At 44.4% G+C, this 14,183-nt stretch overlaps 1 protein-coding gene across 5 annotated transcripts in view; it reads right to left on the bottom strand.

The window, feature by feature from the left end:
- Nucleotides 1–9,518, bottom strand: part of GCNT1 (glucosaminyl (N-acetyl) transferase 1) — a 58,360-nt gene extending 48,842 nt beyond the window's left edge. For 2 of the 5 annotated variants that reach the window (XM_082401461.1, XM_082401465.1), the window contains exons 1-2: nucleotides 9,363–9,518; nucleotides 8,420–8,539 (exon numbers count right to left, since the gene is read on the bottom strand). The gene's annotated coding sequence lies outside the window, so the exon portion shown is untranslated. Of the gene's footprint in view, nucleotides 1–8,419; nucleotides 8,540–8,694; nucleotides 8,733–9,362 lie in introns of all 5 variants that reach the window. The other 3 variants (XM_082401462.1, XM_082401463.1, XM_082401464.1) reach the window with 3 other exon arrangements.
- Nucleotides 9,519–14,183: the final 4,665 nt, after the last annotated feature.

Raw genomic sequence — 14,183 nt, 5'->3', positions numbered from 1 at the left:
CTCCAAGACAGGACACAGCTGACCTGGACTGGCGTTTTAACCTTCACCTGCCCAGAGAACTGCAGCCCTCCACCAATCTCTGCTTGCCAAAAATACCCAAACTGGCTTGTACGGGTGCACGGACAACAGCAATGACGTGGCTAGTGAAAGGGAAGCCACATGACTTAAAGCATTTACCTGTCCCAGAGCAAAGGGCTGACGACAAGATTTCTTGAAGTTCCATGGCTTTTTGTGCTTGTTTTTTAAAGTGTTCAAAGTGGCTTGTTTAAAGGAAGTTTAATGTACACATTTCAAGGGAAACAAGACACAGCATTCAATTCCTTCCAGAGTTTGAGCACTTATTTTTACTCTAATAGCAGTTTTATTTTCCACTGAGTGAGCTACAGGAGCGTATCATGGGAAAGAGGCAGTTTTAGATTAAAGTTTACAAGGAAAGCAAGTTTTCAGACTGTCCTATGTGTGTGGCGGGGGGGAGGAGAGACACAGCAGTTTGACTCAAAGTTTTTAATGATAAGCTTGCAAAATTTTTACTACAAATACTAAGAGTAAAAGCTTTAAGTACCTTCAATATATGTATATTTCTTTAATAATTACATGTACTACTGTACATATGTACCTTAAATGATGTGCATTACAAAACAAAAAGGTGGCGCAAGAGGAAATAAAACCTATTAGCTTAGTCACTTAGGGCACAAGAGTTCTTGCTCACTACAAATTTTTATTAATATTTGTAATGAAAGCAATATATTAAATATGCTTCACTATTTTTGAAAACCCCCAATTACTTTGTGATCCAGCGCTTGAATGACTGCTTCCAAGCTCACTGTACTGTAACATTTTGCTTTAATGGCTGTCTGGGGTGACAGGGATACACTGGAAAAACAGCAGAACACACTTAGCTCTGCTTCCCAAATCTTGATACTTTTCTGTCTATTGACCAATTATAAAAAGCTCCTTGATGAGATTCAACTGGTAAAGTTTCAATCAGTCGTTCTTGCAATTAGTCTCAGGTGTCACATTTTTATAAATTCAACAAATAGATTCAAAACTTACTGATATTCTTCACCTAAAACATTTTAACAGGTAGACAATTCTGTTTCCAAGTTTTTAAAAGTTTTTTCTGGGACTTCCCTGGCGGTCCAGTGGTTGAGACTCCACGCTTCCACTGCAGGGGGCGCGGGTAAGAATCCGCCTGCCAATGCAGGGGACACGGGTTCGACTCCTGGTCCGGGAAGATCCAACACGCGGCGGAGCAACTAAGCCCCTGCAAGCCACAGCGACTGAGCCCACGGGCCTAGAGCCCGTGCTCTGCAACAAGAGAAGCCACCGCAATGAGAAGCCCGCGCACCACAACGAAGAGTAGCCCCGCTCGCCGCAACTAGACAAAGCCCGTGCGCGGCAACAAAGACCCAACTCAGCCAAAAATAAAAATTAATTAATTAATTAATTTTAAATAAATAAATAAATAAAATAAAAATAAAAAGTTTTTTCTTTTGGGAAGGGGAGAGTTTTGATAACTCACAAATCTACCATATTTCTTGGCAACATGTTCACATCCTAATGCAAACGTTTTCCAAATGGTTATTTCCAAATGCCTCTGTAGCATAAATTTCTTCTGAAAAGCAGTCACTCCCCCTCTCCTTGTGAGAATTTCACACTTATCTTGGATTGTTCCTGCTCTCCAAAGTAGCTGCAACTACTGACAGGCACAGCAAAACTGGGAAAGGGCAGCAAATCTGGAAACCTTGTCTTTTGTTAAAAAAAAGATGCAGACACCTGTAAACTCAACCACTCTTAGGTGGGTGCTGGGAAGAGAACCAGGGATGCTGAGTGGTGCGAAGATGGTCACGCTCCCTCCCCAGAGCATTATAAAGGATGGTAAAGCATCCACCACCTGAAGCTGCAATTCTCTCTCATGCCCTGACACACATCCAACGAGGCGAATGCTCAACTTCAGCTCCCGTGGCTGAGAATCAAATCTCAGGACACCTGTAACCCACTCACAGCTAAGTCTCAGTTCACTGTTTGAGAGATGCCGTGATTTAAAGCCTTTGTGTTGATAAAACAACTACATAACTCAATGATACCCTGTCACTGGCAAATTGCAACACTTCACAATATGCTTAAGGGCGAGGTGAGGAGGGCCCCACCTGGGCGAGGAATCCCAGCCTCCTCCTCCTCCTTAGGAAATCACACTCCTCGCACAGGATAGCAGATCCAGAAGGCACCAATGGCAACACAGACTTTATTAAGACAGCTTGGTTTCCTTCTTAAATATTTACAAAATTATAAATAGAAGGTCTTATACTTTCCTTCAACACCCCCACAGAATCGTCATTTGCCTCCTGCTTTGGATGCCAATCTATTTCGTTCATAATGGTCTCAACCTAATTGTTCTTACACAATAGGCAAATACAGTAAATTCCAGGTAATAGGCTGGAGCTCAATGGGGCAGAATGGCTTTAAATGGTCTGGTAGCCGAGGGAGTGGCTCTCAACCTTGGCTGTACACATGTTGGAACTACCGGGGAGCTTTCCAAGAATACCGATCCCCCTCCCTGAGATTCGATGGAATTGGTCTGCAGTTTGACCTGAGTGGCAGGAATTTTTAAAGCTCCCAAGTGTTCCTAATGTATAGTCAACACTGAGAACTTGGACATGTACCTGCACATTGAGGAGGGAGCCTGGGAAGACCCTTTCCCTCCAGAAGCCTCCCCCCCACCCCAGGGGCCTTGATGTCCATCAAAATAAGCTCTCAGGTGAGCATTAATGCCTTTAGTCATCAAGTATAAGGTGAGGGCTTCCCTGGTGGCGCAGTGGTTGAGAATCTGCCTGCTAATGCAGGGGACACGGGTTCGAGCCCTGGTCTGGGAAGATCCCACATGCCGCGGAGCAACTGGGCCCGTGAGCCACAACTACTGAGCCTGCGCGTCTGGAGCCTGTGCGTCTGGAGCCTGTGCCCCGCAACGGGAGGGGCCGCGATAGTGAGAGGCCCGCGCACCGCGATGAAGAGTGGCCCCCGCTCGCCGCAACTAGAGAAAGCCCTCACACAGAAACGAAAACCCAACACAGCTAAAAATAAATAAATAAAAATAAATAAATTTTAAAAAGTAGCTATAAAGTCATATTTCAATTGATTCTCAAACACTGCAAATCCTGCTGTTAATCATCTTAAAAAAAAGAAAAAAAAAAAGTATAAGGTGAAAGGTGGGAAATGATTTGAAAAAAAGGTAGTAAGAGGCTATTTCAGGTACGTGGGGCTGAGGTGCTTTTTACAACACTTCTGACACCAAATGCGGGGTTTTTCCTCCTGACGCCCACCAATTCTGACACCAACTGGGTACTCAACCATTCAGTTCAATTCTGTCACGAACTAGCTGGAGTCAGCCCAGACCCCACAGATTAAGGGCTCAGTCCCACAAGACTGCCCGCACTTCAGTCATCAGCTGCAAATGGGGTGCCCAGGCAAATTATAAATTTGGGGGTTCCGTGAATTCAGCGTTTCTCATGACACCCCAACCCCAGGTTCAAAAATTTGCTAGCACAGCTAGGATTCCAGAAAACACTTTACTTACTACTACAGTTTATTAGAAAGCATACAACTCAGCAACAGCCAAAAGGAAGAGATACATAGGGCAAGGTATAGGGGAACGGGTGCCGAGCTTCCTGGCTTCTCCTCCCGGCAGACTACCCCTGCTCAGCACCTTGATGTGTGCAGCAACCCAGAAGCTCTCCAAACGGTGTTGTTCCAGTGTTTTTATAACCCAATCCCTAGCACCTCCTCCCCTTCCCAGAGGTCACCGTGTGGGGCTGAAAAGTTCCAACCCTCTTAATTACTTGGTCTTTCTAGTGACCAGTCTCATCCTGAGGCTACCTAGGGTGCCTTCTCACTCCCACATCCTCAGCCTCTCCCATCTCTGCTAGAAACTTCCCAACAGCATCAGAATACGTTCAAGTTTCTTCAATCTCAATTTGAAAAAACAAGTCAAAAAGAAACAAGCAAAGAGTGGGCCACAGACCCCATATTTCCTCCCTACCCCGCAGGTGTACCTGGCTTCTCAGTCTTAACCAATTTCTCCTCTTCATCCGAGCACAATGATCAAACTCTCCAGGACCAGCCCCCTCTGCTTCTCATTCTACACCCCTCTTTGGATGATCTTTTTTAAGCATCTCATGCTCTGACAGACTGAGCTAGCGGAGCACTGGAGGATCTTTTTCATATGCAATACCTCCCAAACATGTCATTTCCACCCCAGATCTCTTTCAGGAGTTCCCGTTGCCTACTCCCTGACTCCACCTGGACGTCTCACAAGCAAACAGATATGAATGGAATTACCTTCCCTCTCCCACCCTGTACCAACCCACTCCTCCTCTAGTGCCTTCAACCATAAATGGTTTCACCATCCTATCCCACTCAGGTATTTATGCCAAACTTTTAAATCATCCTTGATACCTCCCTCTCTATCAACTATATCCAAATAGTCACTACCTTCTTACTGATTTTTAACTACAAACTCAATGTCTCTCTCCCTCTCTCCCTCCCTCCCAAGCCCCCCCTCTATCCCTGGGTGCCTGAAAAGCCTTTGCACTATTGCACCCAATTCTCCCCCTCCCCAGGGTAGCCGCATATGACTGCACAGGCTGTGCCCACACAAAGTGACTGGCTCAGGGGGCTACCTTTAGGCCTGATCTGGTGAGACAAACAGTACACCTTTTCTAATTGGTCCACCCAGAAGGGAAGCCTTTTTCTGGTTTGCACAAAGGCACTGTATATGCCAACAGGGCTTACCCCTCCAAACACAGCAGTGACGATATCATTTTTTAAACCCAAATCTAATCATCTCATCTCCCATTTGAAAGCTTTCAATGAGATCTCCCTACCTTTTCATTAAAGTCCGAAGTCCAAAAAATGACCCAAGAGGCCTCATCCCAAGCCACGTTCCTTCCTTGGTCTCAACCATTTCAGCCTGGAACTTTAAACCCTAATTCACCTGACTACTTCCTTCTAATTTTTAAGGCCTCATTTTAAATGTCTCTTTTTAGGTGGACCTACCCTGAGTAATTCCCTCCCCTAAACTAGGTTAGGTCCCCAGGTTAAATGTTCTCTGGACATCTGTGCTTTTCTGAAGTACCACTTATGACTGTGATTGCCTGTGTGACTATGTGCTAGTCAGCCCCCTGCCCCCCACCAACCAGCCACTAGACTAAATGGTTCATAAAGGCAGGGACCCTCTATCCCATTCACAGCTGTAGCCCCAGAGCTGACAATGCCTGGCATCAAACAGGTGCTCAGTAAATAGCTGTTCAATGAGTAAACAGGTGCAGGTGCCCAGGTCCCTCGCAAACTATCTGGCTCCCTCTTTAGCAAAAGAAAAATTAATCATGGGAGGAAGTTCGTAGTAAATTTAGTGCACTGCTTATCAAATACACATAGACTCCTGACTGGAAATATTTGGACAATCAAAGAATCAGAAATTCTGGGTGCTTCATGGCAGCAGGAACACTTCTCTGGATTTGCATTTGTAACCACAATCCTCTTTTGAGCTATGGACAGAGTTTTACCAGGGCCAGTTTCCTGTGTGCCGTTGCACAGGACCCTGAGCTCTGCTTAGCGCTCAGCTGTCTGTCGCCACCCTGAAATTCTTCATAATATTTAAACAAGGGGCCCCACAAATTATGTAGCCAGTCCTGAGTCTTACAAATGAGTCTGATTTCTCTAAGGATGCATCGTTTATAACCAGGGCAATGTTTTCAACCTCCCATGGTCTAAAAAAAGAGGATTATACTTGCAGGACATTTTTCCTTCTGATAAGCAATATCATATATTACTTAGCATTCTCTTTTATAAAATTAGGACATCTCAGACTACAGAAACACATGGTTGTCCTAGTTATTGCTGTTAGGCAAAAAGTTTTAAATTTCTTTTAAAACTAAATTCCACTCTGAACATGACTTAGATTGAGTCTCTCTTTTAAAATTTTTGCTTAAAATTTTTTGTTTGTTGTTCTAATATTAGGGATTGTGTCAATTTTTTCAAATCAATAACCATGGTCCACTGATACTCCATCACCTTAAAAAAAAACTGAAAGACAATGAGCACACTAAAGAGAAAAATGAAAACTGCTGTATAACCCCGTTTTAGCTTCCACATTTTAAACTTTAGAAATTTGACAGCTGCATCAAACACTTGAGATTTCTTTGGCGATAAAACCTGGCAGAATACACGTGGCCATTCACGAAGAACACTGGTTTAATCATCTTTATTATAAAAATATTTTAAATGTCAGATGTTTAAACTTTACCAATAGCTTCTCTACTCATTAGAAGTTTAAAGTTAACTGTGTTTAGTATACAGTTTAGTTAATAAACATCTAGAGCATTTTAACTATTGGTGCATGTTTTTCTCAACTGGGTGACTCTGTTCCCCAGGGGACATTTGGCAATGTCTGGAGACATTTTTGGTTGTTATAACTAGATGGAGGGGGGACTTCCACTGGTGATCCAGTGGTTAAGACTCCGCCTTCCAATGCAGAGGACCCGGGTTTGATCCCTGGTTGGGGAACTAAGATCCCACGTGCCACAGGGGCAACTAAGCCCACACGCCGCAACTACTGAGCCCCTGTGCTCTAGAGCCAGAGTGCCACAACTAGAGAGAAGCCCGCGCACCACAACAAAGAGCTCGCGTGCCGCAGCTAAGATCTGTCGCAGCCAAATTAATTAATTAATTAATTTAAAAAAAAAAAAAAACCTAGACAGAGGGGACTGGTGACATCCAGTGAGTCAAGCCAGGGACACTGCTACACATCTTACAATGCACAAGACAATCCCAACAGGAAATTATCTGGCCAAAAATGTCAAAAGTCCCGAAGTTGAGAAACTCTGGTCTCAGCGTACATGCGTTTGCTACAGATAGGCAAAAGGACATATGACAACCTGAAGCCATGCCTCCTGTGTCAAAGCCATTGTGGTTAAAAGTACAGACGGGCCCCAGGAGAAAGACCAGATTTACAAGAATAGTCATTTGGGAACTCCCTTTTTAAGGCAGGGAGTAAGGCATCTGACATCCTGAGCTAGTACCATGAATAAACAGTAACAAAATTCCTTGGTTGGCCCAAAAAAGACTACTTTCCTCAATGCAGCTACACTAATGTACACTTCATAGAAAAGAGAAATTGAGATTCAGAAGAGATCATTTTCAATAGTATTAATTTGTTTCCTACCACCTCATTTCATGAAAAATGTACAATATATACATCATAGGTCAGAATTTTTCATTCACTTGAGAATGTGATCACCAGGTATAGCAGTTTCTAAGAGATTTGAAAACAGATGATGCAGCATGAACCAAATGTGATTTGATTTCTTGTGTTTTAAAAAAGAAAAAAAAAGAGCCAATATTTAAAGTCCCTTTTTACATATTTTTTAATAAAGATTTTTCAGTTATTGGGTGGGGGAGCTCTGGTCACATTGGGCCAGAATTCCTGCACAGTTATAGGGAGGAAATGGCCGATACCCACCCAGGTGTTGGCAGGTCCTCTGCAGGTCATCTGGGACCAATCAAGGTCCATTTAGCTCTCCCCACACATTACTTGCTCCGTGCCTGTAAATCTGTTGATTTCATTTTGTAAATAGTTGATAGTTCTCAAGAAAAAATTTTCCTTAGCGTTAAGCGACTAAATTGCAAATGGAAAAGAAGTAACTAGTGACTTGAAGCAGTCCTATAATTAATCAAGGATGAACTATAATTAATGAAGAATGGAAGGGCCAAGGCTGAGAAGGCTCTTTCCAAGGTCAGGCTGAAGCAAAGGCAGAGGAGCTGACAGGAACCTTTAAACCCTCACCATGAAACAGGGAAATCAAACAAACAAACAAAACTTCTTTCATCTATCAATAAAACTGAGTAAAAGTAAATTCACCGTATATTACATTGTTTTTAAACATAGAGGAGTTAGCCACTTCTGAGAACTCAAAATCTTCCCAGAACTACCATCCTGAAGGCCTGCAAAAAATCCATTAAGCGACAGCAGAGAGCCACAGAGCCCGCATTTTCCTTCTTGCCCTAACTGAAATCTGTTACCAAATCCTCTGGCAGGGGGGCTTGATTGGAACTGCCTGGGTTCCTAGCAGGTAATTTACACTGATCTTTAACAACCATTCAGCCCTCCTCCTCCCCTTTATAAAACAAATCTGCCTTTCAGAACAGCTCTAAAAGGGGGGCAGAATGCCCCAGAGGAGCATGCAAGTCCCTGACCAGATGCCTCACCTACCCCTCACCAGATGCAGACCATGCTTTCTCTGAACACTGTATATCTTCCCAATTTGCCTCTTGTCCTACTAATTCTAAAATGAAGATTCTCTTCTCTCTCAAAAGAAATCACAAAGCCAAGGGTGTGCAGGATGTCAGGTGATACAAGACTCACCTCCAACCGGGCAGCCCTAAGGCCGAGGCTGGACCTACAAGCGACCTCATCCAACGGGAAAGATGAGAAGTGTGTAGCAGGCAGGGGTGCCTGTGTTTTGCTCGGCGTCCAGAGAAAGGGCTGCAAGGGGGGAAAAGAGCTGTGAGCGAGAGCTTCTTCCACCTTAAAAGCTAATAAACAAAAATTGGAAACATTTAAATCAGAAATTGGGTGCTAACAACACAAAACCAAAAAGACACCGAGGAAGGGAGTAGAATGAGTTTAAGAAGAATCACCTGTTTCATCATAGACTCAGCTGCACGCGTTTCCTAGACTCGGCGTGAAGGATAGAGAGGGAACAGGAAGATGGGGAGACGCGTGAGGGCTTCAGAGCCCTTGAGTAGCGTCTCTTTTCCAGTGGTTTGCCCCAGGGTGAGTCATTTATTATCCTGGAGTAGGCTTCTTTTTCAGTAGAATGGGGGTAATAAATGCTTCTCCGCAGGGCCACAGTTAGGATTAAATGAAGTTAAAGCCTCTGGCCCGAAGGGACAACAATGATTAACTGTTCGCTCCCTGACTATCCACGCCCGCAGCCGCCAACTCCGATTCCTAAGCTCCTACTCGCTACGTGGACCAGGGGGAAAGAGACCAGAAAAAGTGGCTTCCAGGTGACACTGGGAACCAGAGTCCTAGCCCCAGGCTCCCCTGACCGGACGGAAGAGTAGGGTCGAGGCAGCGTCGCCCTGCACCATCCCCGGCCCCGGGCGCACAAGCTCGAAACCGATTCCCACCGCGCGTCCTCTTTCTCCTGCCCCGGCTACGCTTCCCCTTCCCCGGCGGAGCTGACCCGGCTCGGAGTAGCGGGGTCCTGGCTAAGACCCGGCTCCCTCCCTCCAGCCTATCCTTCCCCTTTCCTCCCCTGCAGCCAGACAGCCGAGCAGGGACCTCGTAGGGAGTTAGTTACCAGCAGCGAGCGCCTGGTCCCGAGGACGCTGGAAGGTGCTGGGCCGCGCCGGTACGCTCCTCGCCTGGCGTTACGCTGCACTGCGCTGCGCCGGTGGCGCTGGAGGACCTCGCCGCCCGGCCTCGGGCCGCCCATCCGCGCGCCCGCGCGCCACGCCCCTCGGGCCGCCCCTCTAGGCCCCGCCCAGCGCATCCCCGCCTAGCCGGCCTCATGGGCCTCGCCCGCCTCGCCCACATCTGCTCTTGCAGGCGCCTCGGGCCACCCGGCAGAGGTCAGCACACCCTCAGGGCGTTTCCGTGGTCTGGGCGGAGGGCTGGACTCCGCGTGCGTCCTCTCTCTGCTTCCTCAGGTTGGCCCGGGTTCTTAGTTGGGAGAACCGCGTGAGGACTGGGCACGTGAGTGGGGTTTTTTATACCCCGTTCCTCGGAGGCAGGAAACGCGGGAAGCGCTGTCTTCTCTGATTTTAAAAATAAAAATAGGTTTTATAACGAAAAAGAAAAAAAATTAATGCTAAGGCTCTTTACATCATGTTAAAGTTTAGAGGTGACCGTGTAGTTTTTTTTTTCCCTGATGAGCTTTGCTTACTAAATTTAGCATTTTAAAAAACTTATTGCATTCGTGTGCATTTTCACATGAAAACTAAAATTAAATTAAATTGTGGAACAATCCTCAATGCTATGCAAAGTAGAAAGCACCTCTCTCCTGCCCTCATTGCCCGTAGCATTGTGTCAATCATAAAAGTCCGCACAATCTCCCTTGCAGCAAGAGGAATATTGTGTACGTGTTTTCTTCCGTTGAATTTTTAACTCCTGGAGCGCAGAACAGGTTCTTACTTATCTTCATATCACTTATTCATTCAACACATATGTACTGAAAAAAATGAAGGAACTAACTGGATACACAGTCACTTCCCTGCCCACAGGGTCCTGCTGGAGCTGTAGGGTAGAGCTGAGACCTTGTTAGTGGGTGGGCTTCCCTGTAACAGGAGGCTTGCCTGGTGTCCACCATTCGGAGGAAAGGAGGTCATTGCTCACGGGAGACGCGTGAACACAGAGAGCAGGGCCGGGAAGCACTGAGTATCTGAAGCTCATCTTCTTGGGCTTTGGTCTTGATGAGATTAGATGCCCTAGGCACAGGGTTAGCTGTATACACACGTCCACACAAAGCAGAGGATGACAGCGCCCAGTAAGTGGAGCATAAATCTGCCACACTGCACAGCACACAGGTGTCACGTTAACCCACCTGTCTCTTTTATGAACACCTGGCCTTTTCTCTTCTAGACGTTGGAATATTCTGGGAGGAGTGCTCTGGACTCAACTCCTCCCCACCCCTGTGCCAGAGTGTTGCTGGGCGAAGCAGGACCATGCAGGTCAGCTGTACTGACAATGGCGGAGTCACTAGTGAAATATTCCTGGGGGAAGGTAAATCTTGCCTCTTCCCTGAGGAGATTCCTCCTCCAATGATAATCTTGGAACATCTTGCTTTCACCTTATTTAAGAATCTTCTTAATGCGTTCTGTGCAAGACCTAGAACAAGGGGAGCTCCTTGTTCATGAACCTCTTTTAAGCGTGGTTTATATTTTTATCATGGAAACAAAAGTATGAACCCAAAATATCTTCTGCAAATATACACAGAATTTACATTTTGGTCAGAACTAGAAAAAAAGTAATTGCAATTTTTTTTTCAATCTATTGCTAATCCAGATGACCTTTTTTACTAAAGGACAGAATTATATTTTTTAATTCCTTAAGTAAAGCCATTGTGAAGTCAATTATGCTAAAACCTTAATACTGCATTATGAAATTAAATTCATAAATTTTATTAATTCAGTGTTTGAAACTAAGCCTGTCACTTCTTTCCACTAGACTAAACATGTTTCCTCCATCCTCACTTGACCAGTTTTTTATTTACTGTGCTTACATCAAGAATATTTTAAGTTTGTTTTTAATTGTCAATACTTAGTATTCCTATTTAGGGGAGCAGAATATGCCACCCCAAAATATGCCTCTTGGGCACAAGGATCATTTTAAACTGGTTATTTTTAAGAAACTGAGACACAAGAGAAGCTCTGGAAACTAAGTACTGTAAAAGTTACCCTTTTGTAAAGATATTTTTATATATAAGGGAAATCACCCTTTGTGAGGGTATCTCCCTCCCTCTACTAGGAAGAGGGGGGAAGACCAAACCTCTAAAACTCTTATCAATGCAGCACAATGTTCCTTTTGTTTACTGTGTGTTTTTGTGTGTTTTTCTTTTTTTGATAACTGCTCAAAGTGACTGTCCCCCTACTCCACCCATCTTCTTTTGTCTTTAGCTGAAGATGGTATTTAAGGTGAGGACTTGCGCCAATTGGGGAAATTACTCAATTTTACTGGGCCTTTCCCATGTATATGTGTTATAAACTTTTGTTTGTTTTTCTCCTGTTAATGTCTTGTGTCAATTAAATTATTAAGCCAGCCAAAGAACCTAGAAGGGGAGAAAGAAAAATTTTCCTCCCGTATGCTTACAAGACTACTCTTTAATTTCTAAAGGGCTGATCAAATTTGCTTGCCCTTGAGCTATCTACTCATATCATTAAACATTTATATCTTAAAAAAAGAGAAATAAAATGCGCAGCTCTTATAACCCAGCAATTCTACTATTTGGCATAAACTCAGCAGTTGTATTGTCTAATGTGGTAGCCACTAGCCACATGTGGCTACTGAGCCCATGAAATGTGTCTGGACTGCGTTGAAACATGTGGTAAGCGTAAAATACACAATCAATTTTGAAGACTTCATATGAAAAAAAATTTTAATATCTAAATTTATTTTAAAATATTGATTATATGTCGAAATGATAATATTTTGGCTATATTATTTTAAATATTATTTTTAAAAATTTTAATTAGGAAAAAATGAAAGGTGAATAAAATTTGTCACTAGTATTACCTAACGGAACTTGGGTTCACTCACCCTCCACACAGCAAAGCCAATCTCCTGACACCCGGTTGTGGTGAAGGAAAGTACAGCATTTATTGCAGTGTGCTAAGCAAGGAGAACTGGCAGCTCATGCTCAAAAGACCTGAACTCCCTGATGGCTTTCAGGGAAGGGTTTTTAAAGGCAACATTTGGGGTGAGGGCTGCAGCTCATGGACTTTTTTCTGATTGGTTGGTGGTGATGTTTCTGGCGTCTTAATCAACCTTCTGACTCCAACCAGTCTGGGGTCTACTGTTTGTGGTCAGCATGTAGTCACCATCCCCCACCTGGGTGGATGGGGTTCTTAGTTTCTACAGAACAATTCAAAGATATATACCAGATTGTTATGTATACCCCTCGAAGAGGAACTAGCGCTCTGTTTTCTTGCTGAACTATTGTTTCTTGACTGCTTTTCCTTTGTTTCTGCATTCCCTCACTCCCCTAATCGGTAACTGCTTGAGTCTGCTCTTTGGAACTCAGGAGGCCTAGTAGCCTTTTTCTACAAACAAGAAATGTTAATGCAAGTTCGTGAGCCCTACACACAGTGAAGCTAAACAAACTGAAACGTCATAGTTTGGAGCAGAGAAAGGTTTATTGCAAGGCCATGCAAGAAGACGAGGTGGCTCATGCCCTGAAAAGTCTCGAGCTCCCCGAAGAGTTTTGGCAAAGCATTTTTAAAGGCCAGGAGAAGGGGGATCGCAGGGTAAGTGATCAGCTTGTACACAGTTCTCTGATTGGCTGATGGTGAGGCAGCAGAGTAGCATCACAGGGGTTAACGTCAGTCCTTAGGCTCCAGGAGGCCTGGGCTATGTGCTTATGGTCAGCAAGTAGTTCTTCCATTTGGAGGGGGTGGATTCACATCGCAAAACAACTCAGGAAATTTGCATCAAATACTATTATCTAGGTACTTCAGAGAGGAGCTAAAGCAGAGGATATGGGGGAAGGCCTGTCCCGGGAAGGCCACATAGGGTCCTGCTCAGTTACAATTCCCCCTTTTCTTTGATACCCCTCAATCTTGAAGAAGAACAAGTTTTGAACAGGAAAAGGAATAAAGGTTCAGATAGAGAGGTTAATCATAAACGTGAGAGAGTTACCCACAGGGTCCTGCTTGTTACAATTATTCCGGCAGACACTGCTTTGAGAATGGCTGGTGGCTTCTCCAGTTTTACTTCCAGATGCATTTCTCTCCTCAATGGCCAAAGCAGATGTCACCATTAGTGATTTTAATGCTTTTCTAGAATGAGAAGATGCAAGAATTTGGGCTCGTAAAGTCTTCTGAAAATATCTATCTGAAGGCCTGTTCTGCCAGTTTTTCCCAGAGCACGGAGTGCCTCATTCCTGATCTCCACCCTGAACTCCTTTCAGGGGGTGTTGAAGGTCAGCAGCTGCAGTGGAGAGGTAGATGGAAAGTGTCAATTTTCAGCTGGCAGGGCCCCTTCATGGTCATAAATTTGACTATGGTTTTGGGGGCACTTCATGACCATTTCATCCCATGGTGCTAGGAACGCTCATTCCCAGGTCTGGCAAAGGTTTCATTGGTACGTCACTCAATGTGCTAGCACTGGACTAGGCCTTAGTGCCAAAACTCTCCAGACCTCCTGTCTTACTAGCCTCTTATGGTCCAGGAAAATATTCCCTCTCATTGCTTCTTCTCATATCTAGAGTTTCACTATTACAATCATTGATCTTATATGGAACTATATATTATTTTATCCGAGGCTCAGTCACGCATCTGTTAATCCAAGAAATAACAAAAAGGCAATATAGGTTATAAGTTGTTGCAAATATCTCCTGGTTTTGGGCAGACTCAGGAGGGGATATGTTCATTTCTTCTTTCCTTCAGCCATTCACAGGTGGGCTGGG

The sequence above is a fragment of the Balaenoptera borealis genome (assembly GCF_965194805.1).
Source record: "Balaenoptera borealis genome assembly, chromosome: 8".
NCBI classification, from domain to species: domain Eukaryota; kingdom Metazoa; phylum Chordata; class Mammalia; order Artiodactyla; family Balaenopteridae; genus Balaenoptera; species Balaenoptera borealis.
This window is presented reverse-complemented; position numbering and strand designations above follow the sequence as displayed.